Source organism: Rattus norvegicus, chromosome 9, assembly GCF_036323735.1.
Source record: "Rattus norvegicus strain BN/NHsdMcwi chromosome 9, GRCr8, whole genome shotgun sequence".
Classification (NCBI taxonomy): Eukaryota; Metazoa; Chordata; class Mammalia; order Rodentia; family Muridae; genus Rattus; species Rattus norvegicus.
The window spans coordinates 119,304,871-119,316,269 of record NC_086027.1 but is presented as its reverse complement, the minus strand read 5'-3'; the positions used below and the strand labels follow the sequence as shown (position 1 = coordinate 119,316,269).

The following is an 11,399-nucleotide window of genomic DNA, read 5'->3' as shown; positions in this document are numbered from 1 at the left end:
TGTAAAGGTCAACACCAAGCTTGGTGCTTTAGAGAATATAAGTTCTGCATCTTCCTTTTCCTGGAAGATCACAGACAATATTGACATGCTGTTCTGAACATCTACTTTGTAGCTCAGGTTCCTGTCTAGATTTTTGGACTTTATCCATATTTATACCCATTTATATACATACATGTGTAAAAGTGCAAACACAGAAGCTATCTAGGAAAGGATATGGCAAGCAAGTAAGATTCCTAGAGATGGCCCACCAGTTTGCATGGCTGTGATAGGTACACTTTGAAAAAGCACAGCTCTAGAGACTTTATCCCCAGATTGCTTCTCGCTGCTGATATGCCTTTCCTATCACTATTACATAGCCTAATGATTTCTGAGCATCTATTGGAAAAATGTCCTGTAGATCAACATAAAGAACTTTCATGAGTTAATGCTGTTTAAATAAATTAAAGATTTTATGGCATTCCTGATTTGATTCAAATAGTATTTGTTATTTTATTTATTTACATTACAAAAGTTGCTCCCATTCCTGGTCCTCCCTCCTGAGTTCTTCCCATGTCCCCCCTTGCCTTAGAGAGGATGCTCCCTCACCCACCCCCCACCTCACTCCCACCAGCATGCCTCTTTCCTGGGGCATCAAGTTTCCACAAGATTAAACTCATGTTATCCCACTGAGGTCAGACAAGGCAGTCCTCTGCTATACATGTGTCATGGGGCCCTGGAACAGCCCATATATACTCCTTGGGTTTTGGCTTGGTCTCTGAGAGCTCTGAGGGTTCTGGGTTAGTTAACAATGTTGTTCTTCCTATGGGGTTGTGATCCCCCTCAACTTCTTCAGTCCTGCCCCTAACTCTTCCATAGGGGTCCCTGACCTCAATCTTATAGTTGGCTATAAGTATCTGCATTTGTTTTAGTTAGCTGCTGGTAGAGCCTCTCAGAGAACAGCTATGCTAGGCTACTGTCTGCAAGCACAATATGGCATTAGTAATAGATTCTGGGTTTGGTGTGATGGCATGGGATGGATCTCAAGTTGGGCCAGTTACTGGGTGGCCTTTCTTTCAGTCTCTACTCCACTTTTGTTCCTGCATTTCCTTTAGGCAGGAACATTTCTGGGTTAAAAATTTTGAAGATGGGTGGGTGGCCCCCTGACTCAACTGGAGGCCATGTCTGTCTGTTGAAGGTGGTCTCTTCCTGTTTCATCTCCCCACTGTTGGGCATTTCAGCTAATGTCATCCTACTGAATCCTGGTAGCCCCTCATATCCTAGGCCTCTGCGACTTCCTAAAGGTTCTCCCTGCCCCACCCCCCACCTTCCCACTGCTGCATATTTTGATTCATTCTTCTGGCCCTCTGGGTGTCTCTGCTCTCTGCCCCATACCTGATCCTGTCCCCGCCTCTTCCCTTCCTCCCTACCCCATCCCCTCTCCCACCCAGGTTTGTCTCTCTATCTGTCTCCCATGATTATTTTGTTCCCCCTTCTAAGTGGGTTTAAGGTATTTATACTTGAGCCTTTCTTCCTGTTAAGCCTCCTTAGGTCTATAAGGTGTATCATGGGTATTCTGAACATTTTGGCTAATATCTACTTACCAGTGAGTAGATGCCATACATGTCTTTTGGGTGTGGGTTACCTCACTCAAGATGATATTTTCTAGTTCTATCCATTTGTCTACAAAACTCATGAAGTCCTTATTTTTAATAGCTAAGTAGTATTCACAAAGAAGCCAAGGCCATACAGCATGAAAAAAAAAAGCATGTTCAACAAATGGTGCTGGTCTACCTGGCAGTCTGCATGTAGAAGAATGCCAATTGATCCATAATTATCTCCTGTACAAGGCTCAAGTCCAAGTGAATCAAGGACCTCTACATACCATATTTGGAAGAATTAATGTTATTAAAATGTTCATATTACTAAAATTGATCAGCAGTACAATCACCAACAAAATTCCAATAACATTCTTTACAGAACCAACAGTATAATCACCAACAAAATTCCAATAACATTCTTTACAGAAGGAGAAAAGAAATCACCTTAAAACTTATATAAACAAGCAAATAAAACCAGCATATTAAAGAGTTATTTACACTCAAGGATTCTTCTAAACACTACTTTGAGTAGCCAAAATGTTAAATCAACTTTGTTGTCCTTTGATGAATGGATGAAGAAGATACCATGTTTCCTTTTTGTGTCCTGAATTATTGTATCCTGTTTATGCAATGAAGCATTATTTTCAAAAATAATAATAAACCATTTAAAAAGAAGAAATCTTGACATTAGATAGAACCATCAACCATGGAATCTGCCAACAGATAGAACCATCTCAAAGTATGAGATTAAAATAGAAATTACTAGAGAAGGGAAGACAATGGGAACAGGAAATAAAGGGAAGTTGGAATTGTTCATTGAAACACAGTTCCTAAAAGTCCCTAGGGATTGTCTAGACTTCACATAGGTGAAAGACAGCCAGGACATGAGTGAGTCCACTCATCGTGCCAGCAAAATTGATAACTATGAAAGATTCATAGTTCTGGTTTTATTGGACTTCGAATATCTTTCAAATGATACCTTAAAAAACAATTTTAAAAGTTAACCAATTGAGAAGGTTTCTGACATGGCTAATTCACCCCAGGCTGACTCCAGCTTCTCTCCTTAGACTACTTTTAAATGCCTCTGAAAGTAGAGACAATATTTTAAAATATTTGATTATACCCTTCCTCCAAAATGACATTTTTGTTGGAATTTTCTGATCTTAACTTTTATTTTCACCCTGTATTTTGGTCTTCACCTCCCTGTGTGAATCTGGCAGCCTTGTCTCTACAGCCTAAGGGTAGAAAGGAGTTACCACCACCACCCCCATCTGTCTCCTCCTGTCAGGTTGCTTATTTTGGAATGGCTAATTGATAAAAGTTAAGAAGAAGCAAAGAAGAACCAAGAAGGAAAATACAGAGACACCTTCACAGAGGACAGGTGGTATCTGAAGGTAAAATTCCCAACTAGTAATGTCACAGAGATGCACTAGACCCAGAATCCCCATGCCTAACACACACCCCCTCTAGCTAAGGAACACAACTTGAAGGCAGCTTATTGTTTTAGTGATAGAAGCACCTAAGTAAACATTTCTTTATATTCAGTGTACAACACCATCTCCTAGTCCAGTTTAGCCAGACTAAGTTGCTGTGTTTCATTCCCCTTTTCAGGTTGAGAGAATTGTCTGCCTCATAGTCATTCTGATAATAGTGATTATTGAAAATCCTGATTAAACAGAGAACCCAAATCATGCCTGGCACAAGGATGATACTCAGAGCCAGGTGCTGTAATTCCTCCCAGTAGAAGCTACTTATGAAGAAAACCAGCATCATTTCAGATATTCAGTTTATAAAATCAAATTGACTGCACCACACATAGATTTCTCTTAAAACTATATAAGCACGCTTGAGGTAATGGGACAGGGAGGAGGTGTAGTGATGAGAAATCACAATAGCCTGATGCCATACCTATAATCATAAATATAAAAAATGCAAAGAGGACAAGTGTCCAGAATCACACCATCATAACAGTTGCCACACTTGTTTTTGTCAACATTCCTCTGCAGGAAAAAACTGTACAAGTTTAGGGGGGTCGGGAGAGATACAGGAGAGGGAGAGATACCACATCTGCAAGGAAGAAGAAAACACAGGTGTGAACCATCTAATGAGAAGCCCCTCCTCTCAGTCACCTGCATCCCAACATAGCCATCTCCTCTGGTGATGAACCAATGCACTGTACTGTTTTCTCTGGCTTTGGAAAACTACTACATACATCAGAGCTGATTTTTATGAAGCCACAATTGCTTTTTAAGCAGCCCTAAGGATAGAATTCTCCAGTGGGAGAACAGGGTTTGAAGCAACCAAACAGAAACAAAACAACACAAGAATTGGCTTCAGGAAATATAGTTGGAACAAATTTTGTTTTTCCTTTTCTAACCATTGTTCACTATTTCTTTCCAGTCAAGCAACTGTTTTATGTCTTAACTACAGGTGGTGGTTAATTTCCATTATAAACTTGTTTAGATTAAGAAATGTCTAAGACATTAATGAGGTATATGCCTCTGGGTGCATTTTCAAGGGTATTTCTAGAAATGTTTGACCAATAAGGGAAAGGCGACCCTGCACGTGAGCAGCATCATCCTAGGGGCTATGGTCCTGCACCAAATAAAAAGGGAGATGGGAGAAAACATGCTGAGCACAGACACCCCCTTTTCTTTGTTGCCTAGTCAGCATAATCATCCGAGCTCCCATTGCCATGTCTACCCCAACACAATGGCCTGTTTCCTTGAACTGTGTACCCCCAATAAAGCAGTTCTTAAGTATTTTTCAGTTATTTTATGAGCACAATAAGAAAATAACTAAGACACCATGTTGTTTCTACCATAACGTAATTAAGGTTTAAATCTACAGAGAAAGCAGAAAGCCTTGGAAACTGTTAGTAAAACAGTAGCAACTCAGACCAACTGAAGAAACTGTCTTCATTCATTCTGGCAACAAAAGACTGCTCTGTATTCATTATAAGAGCCACTTTACCACATCTGGTTTAAGGAAATAATTATTGACACTTTAATAGCTTTAATCTGAAATAACAATATACATAAGTGGTTTATTCTAATTAAATTTGTCTAAATGCTTTCTTTAAAAAGAGTTCATCTTCTTGAAAATTTACACTTATTGCAAATTTATAAAAGTAAAATACTAAAAAATGATTTAAAATCTTAGAAAATTAGGCAAATTGTTAAGCTTGCCCCTAGAAACACTGCAGGTGGCTGCTGTGTTACATGCCAGTAGGTAGTAAAGAAGGGAGAAGCTATGTCTAAGCTCAGTGTTCTGACTTATGAACAACTGAACGATTAGTAGCCTAATACTCCCTGAATAAAGTGAGGCTGAAACAACCACCAGTCCAGTGCCAGGGCAGCTGGACAGGAAGCTAGCCTGAGATGTCCAGTGTCTCAGAGGCCTGGACAAGCTCCCAGGACTTGGAACAAGCCATAGACTAGAAGAAACCTGGGACTCTAGACTTGGGCTGAAGTGAGCCCAAGACGCATGACCATCCCATAGGACCACTTAGGCAGGCTGGTTGAAAAGTGAGCCCAAGACTACCATCAGACCAGCACCATGGGGCAAACAGGGAACTAGCCAGCCTGAGATGAACACCAGTCTAGCTGTGCTGGCCTGAAGAGGCAGACCACACCTGAGATAACCCCTGCCTGGTGCCATAATGCGTGAGCAGGGAATAGCACTCCTGAGGCAATTCCTAAGATGACCTCAGATACTCAGAGACACAAGGCACCACTAACAGGAAGGAGGAAGTAAGAGGTGGAGAAATGGAAGAGAAAGAATGATGTAGGCACAATGAAGAGAGGCAGAACTAGAAAGTTAGGGTAGTAAGGAACAGCCTTATAGGAGTAGCAAGTGATGCCACCTGGGACCATGGTGGGGTCCTGGCCTGTGCTGTCACTAGTGGCCTTGACCTTGTACAAGCATGAGTCTATTACCAACAAAGACCAGGAGGATGTCCCTGGTCTGGGTTGTCACCTGGGGAAATGTTGAATCTTGAGAGCTGTAAAGAACTGGCCGCACCCCTCACCTGGACATTGTGGGAGGGCTGGCCCTGGGGACAGGAGAGCAGGAAAGCTGCCCCTACCTCTAACTAGCTGCAGTATTTGGGAGAGCAGGCTGCACATTGCAGGAGTTGCAGGGTATCTTCCCTCAAGAATACAAGCATGGGAAATCTGGCCTTAGCACTCCTCATGAATAAGAGAGAGGTATCCTCCTCCCCACTTCCCATTACCACCAACAAAAGGCAGGAGACCTGGCCCTTGATTCATGAGAGCAGAAGAGCTCTCTTTTGCTCTTACCACCTCACACTCCCCCGCCTCCAGCAGAGGCAGAAGAGTTGGCCCTGATGACATCTTAAGTGCAAGAGAGCAGTTCTTGCCCTCTCCCGGGCAGCACAGAAGACCTGTCCCTGGATGTGAGGGTTGCAGGTGAGCTGGCCCTGCCTCTTTTCTGCTGGGCAGCTGTTTGAATGAGCAAGAGATTTCCTCCTCCCATTCCTTGTCCATCACCATTTATGGCAGGCAGTAGAGCTGGCCCCAGGGTCATGAGTATGAGAGAACTAACCAGTTTCCTTACCAGCAGTGACACTCAGGAGAGTGGCCCTGAACTTTGCCTGGGCAGCAGGGTAGATGTAGCCAGACTTTTGGCTACTTTATGGGTTCCTATTTATACCACCCTTCTCTACCCTTATCTCTTCCAACCCCTAACTCCCAACACTAGGTAGGAGTAAAAGAAGGCTAGAAGGGAAACAGGGTATTGATCTCCTTAGACTTCTTCCTCCTGATTTAGGGGCATCGAGTTCCTTAGGGCAATTTTGATCTTCCTTGTCAGGATATCTCCAACCAGCAACCACCAGCACCAAGAGTAGCAGCTCACAGCTCTCTTGGGCCTCTTGTACTTATTTATATAAACTCTCAAGAGTCACCACAATTCTAAATGACATACACTTGAAGAAACTATCTGCAGCTGGCAAAGTCATGCTCTGGCAGAAGGTGGCAAATCATAGTCAGCTGGTATGAACAATCTGAAGCAGCCCTATATCCCACACCTGGGATTAAAACAAAAACATACACCCATAACATTTTTTAAAGAAACCAAAATTCTTACTACAGGTAGAGCTGGCCCTGGGGTTATAGGGATGCTAGTGAGTGATCTCTAAGGGCATGAGAGTAAGAGAGCCAGAGTTAGATACCTTTTAAGCCTACATTCAGATTATCCAATTGACCCACCCCAATATCTATCCCATCAAGGAACTTCTGGAGTTTACGAAGGGGCAGGTCCTACAGATCCAAAAATTACAGGATCTACATGACACAGGGTAGCAACAGGATGTCTGACAGCAGTCCCAATGAAATTCCAGCTGCTCCTTCAGTTACCCTGAAGCCAGTTGCCTGCCCTCTTCAGTAGCTACAGGCAGAGCAGATTCGGGGTGCCTGCCTCTCTTATAACTGCGATCTGAAGCTGAGCCAGGTCACAGGGTGGATGCAACTGCAGGGTGCTGGGCGTGGTCAGGATCACTCAGGAGCAAGCATATGCTACAGGCTATATCCTGTGAGTGGAAATAGGTGTGGTCAGTCATCAGATCACCAGCTACCAAACTAAAACTGCTGATAATGCACATGGAAGGAAAATGGATGCTGAACAACAGCTTACTTGTTTAGGATCCTAGTGCTGGTGGTAAAAAGCCAAGTTCAAGCACCCTGGACAATCACTAAGGCTGACAGAACCACTTCACCTATTAAGCTGTTAGTTGCAGGCATTCTGTACTCAGAACTGTATTCTCACGACTTAGGAGTGTAAAGTGAGCCCAGGGTGGAAGGTGTGAAGCCAGGCAGCATGTGGTCCACCTGTGACGCACATCTAGGGTCCTTAGCTGTCAGGCTGATGTGGAGTTTGTCATCTAGCAAGCTGTCACTAAAGCTCTCTGGGTGAACTTGCTTGCTTGTTTTGTTACCATTTCAGACCTCAGGACTCAAGATAGACAAGGAAAGAAAAGTCTTTATTGGACTTAATGTTACAACACAGAAGTGTCTCAATGAACCCAAGCAGCCCACCTCTAGATCCTAAAAATGGGTATTCAGTCCAATCATAACCACATTTGGACCAATCATACACTTCTTTAGGCCAATCGCAGACTCATGTTTTAACACCATGCAGAGAGGTTAAGGCTTGTGTTTTAGATCAATAATGGTCTGTCCCTATACCAGGAGACTTGCTCCACCTTTGGTAGGTGAAAGAGTTCACTGAGTTTTACAATTGCAAAATGTCTGCTACACAAATGTCTCTAACAGCCCTGGCTGGGGCAGTGGCTTCAAGAGCCAGGGCAATCAAGTTCAATCTTTTGTATAATCATTTCAAGGCATCTGTAGAGCATTCCAGACGGCTGGCTGATCCTGGCATAGGGTAGTCCAGCTGGCTGTTACACTGATAGTCCTTTTGATCAAAGCAGCAAAGAGAGAGTTCAATAACTGCTAATTAGAGAGTCAAATTGATCTATCCCCAGTGTCTTGCTTATTTACAGGAAAATGATCAGAAGGAATGTTTACAACTTTATGTATAAAAAAAGTTAGCATTAATACCAAAAGCAACTTTTTAAAATGCTTTGGCAATTCTTATATTTCTCTACTGCCTAGAGAAAGCTAGTCCAGTTTTTGTTTGCTCAGTTACATCCTTCTGAAAATTGTCTTCAGGAGGCATCTTTAACCCTTATCAACTGGACATGGCACACTAGTCCCCCTGCACTCTGGAACAGCAAGGGAGTTTCATCCGAGCAAGGAAGTACTCCAAAGGAAATATACCAGCCTACTAATGGATTAACCCAGTTGGAATCCAGGAGCAAAGGAATATGATTAATGTCCACATAAATCAGCCTTCAAGATACAGAAGCAAATGGAAAAGCAGAAGTAAATATAGATGAACAAATTATCCACCAAAAATATCTATAAAAATTAAATTTCAACAGCATTTCAACAGTAGAAAGTTGAAATTTTTCCTTTTGAGATCATGAATAAGACAAGGTTGATACCAACATCACTAAAAAAGTAATGATTGGTAAAACAAAGATTAAAAACTATCATCTACAATGAAATGATTGTGTACATTAAGGCCACAAAAATTACAAAGAAATCACTAGTTCTAACAAGTGAATGGTAATAAGCTAGTTTATCATGGCTGTTAATTTCAGAGCAAAACGCAGAAAAAAAGTCACCTATATAAGAGACACATGGAGAGTACATGTGGAGGTCAGGAGACAGACAATCTTTGAGACTCAGCTCTCACCCTCAACCATGTGGGTCTGGGTAATCAACCCAGGTCTTCAGGCCCAACAGCAAGCACCTTTATTCCCTTGCAGTCTTGTTAGATAGCTCCAAGTATAATTTGTGATTTCACTAAAAGCAACGTTTCATTACATTAAAACTGTAGGACAAAGTATAGTTGGTCCATCTGACAAAATGAGATCCACATTCAAACAACAGATGCAATGTGCCAAATTTGCATCCTTGGAGAAAGTCTGCTCAGAATGACCTCTGGAGGATACCTGTTTTTTCTGTCCCATGAGGACATTACCGCCTCTAAAACCTATTAAAGTATTTAACACTTATAACAAAATAAACCTATTAAATATCAAGGAATAAATCCACTAACTGATGCCTGATAATATAGACAGCTATAAAAATACTGTTGATAAAAATTAAAGAAAATTTAGCTAAATGTAAAAATAAGCCATATGTATAGATCAGGATATCAAATACTGAAAGGCACTCTTTCCCTTCCAAAATCACAATGTATAGATTAATTCAACCCTAATAAAATTACAATTGATTCTGTTGAACCCCAAAATCTTATTTTAAAACATCTAAAATTGAAAAAGCTAATAACTGCCTGTATTTCATATATTGTTTATTTGTTTATGAATATGGAATGCTTCCAGAATTTGCATATCATCCTTGTACAAAGGCCATGATAATCTTCTCTGTATTGCTTCAGTTTTAGTAGATTTGCTATCATAATGAGAACATTTTGGTATGAGACTATTGCCTATAATTTTTAAAAGAACATATTTTATTTGACAAAACAAATATGTCAGAAAATCAACACATCGTAATTTTAGAGTATTTGAAAAGTGTAACATTTGCCCAAGAATAGATAAATGTGTTAATGGAACAAAACTCTCAGTTACAAATCTAGTCAGAAATGGTATCTTCATTATACTCATTTTACAATACATCAGAGAAAGAAACAACCATTCAATGAGTGGATGAAGACAACTGGCTATCCATAGAGAAAGATGACACAAGGCTACATCATACCTTTCACAAACACTTCCAGCCAAGTCTTATCCCAGATTCCTCATGAAGCAGAAATTTGTGTGGAAGACGTTTATTGAGACATATTCTGAAGTTCAGCACTGAAAACAAAGATTAGTCATAGAAAGGACTCAACTACAATGTTATCACTCCAAAAGCCTCCATTAATCACATGAGTTTCTCAGGAAATGGGATGACCCTTCAGAATTGTCTAAAATAAAGGCAAGGGGCCAAGACCTTTGACCATCCATTGAGCAGGCATTGGGTCCAGTTTACCATATGGAAGAGGCAGAATTTTTGGCAGAATGACTCTCTTAGGAGAGTCCTAGACAGAGCCCTCTGCAAAGAACCCAACCTAGAGCTATCAGTCAACCATACTCCTAGGAATTAGAGAGAGATATCTTAGTCTTCAGTGGGTCAGGGTTGAGAACTATGTGGCTAAGTCAGCTTCCACAGTAGGGAAGAAGAACAAAACACCCCTGGAGGTGATGTGTAGAAAATATCTTCAGGATTCTAATGCAGGGAAATATTCCTTAGATGCAGTAGGTAGAGTTAGAGTGGATGTACAGGCTAATGGCCAAGTGCTTATCTAAGCACTGCAAAGCTCTGGACTCAGTCCACAGTCACACAGTCATACACACATGTCTGTGCACATACACACACATTCCAAAAACTCTAAACAGAAATGGAAAGGTGACAGACATAACTATATAAAAAGGGACTGTTAACAAAATAAAGGGCAAGCCACAGAATGGGAAAAATATCTGCAACAACATAGAAAATAAAAAGAGAATATCTTGAAAGCTAAACAGTTCTGCTCCCTCAAAATGAAGTGTGAATGACCAGCAGGGCTAATAAGCACAGGTATTATCACACAGTAATGAACAGGTATCAAAACTACTGCCTGCAAACCTACCTATAAGAACCCATTGACCAAAGTTATACTAATGCATCCAATCCAACATGATATAACTCAATGTATACCCTCTCTGATTAAAGCTACAAAACCAATAAACTCTATTAACAAAATTTTAGGTGTTATCAATCCAAGAAAACTATGGACAGTGTGCTGGTTAGTATTTGTCAACTCAACACAAACCTAGGTCTATCAGGAAACAGGAGATATCAGTCATAGAGATGTTTCCTTTCATTGGTCTATAGGTATGTTTATGGGTGTATTTTCTTAATTGCTAATTGATGCAGGACAGCCAATCTCTGGTAACTGGGTCTGAGCTGCAGAAGAAAGGTAACTGGGAAATCGAGAGGAAAGCAAGCCAGGGAAAACAAGACAGAAAGCAGTGTTCTTCCATGGTTTTTGCTTTAGCTCTTACCTCCAGTTCTAGCCCTAACTTCCCTCAGTGGTGCACAGTTACCTGGGAGCTATAGGATAAACAAATGCTTTCCTTTTCCTCATTGCTTTTGGTCATGTGTTTATCACAGCAACAAAAAAACCATACTAGAACAGATGAGAACCAAAAATCCCTGGTTTTCACCTTGGGGTGGCTTCAGCCTC

The 11,399-nt window shown here is 41.1% G+C and overlaps 2 non-coding genes across 2 annotated transcripts; one reads left to right on the top strand and one right to left on the bottom strand.

Annotated features, from left to right (window-relative positions):
* The first annotated feature begins 4,760 nt into the window (after positions 1-4,760).
* LOC120094915 (small nucleolar RNA SNORA17) lies at positions 4,761-4,886 on the top strand. The gene has a single exon (XR_005489604.1). It is a non-coding gene; the product is annotated as a small nucleolar RNA SNORA17 (small nucleolar RNA).
* Positions 4,887-9,489: 4,603 nt separating this feature from the next.
* Positions 9,490-9,598, bottom strand: LOC120094863 (U6 spliceosomal RNA). Its single transcript, XR_005489562.1, has one exon. It is a non-coding gene; the product is annotated as a U6 spliceosomal RNA (small nuclear RNA).
* Positions 9,599-11,399: the final 1,801 nt, after the last annotated feature.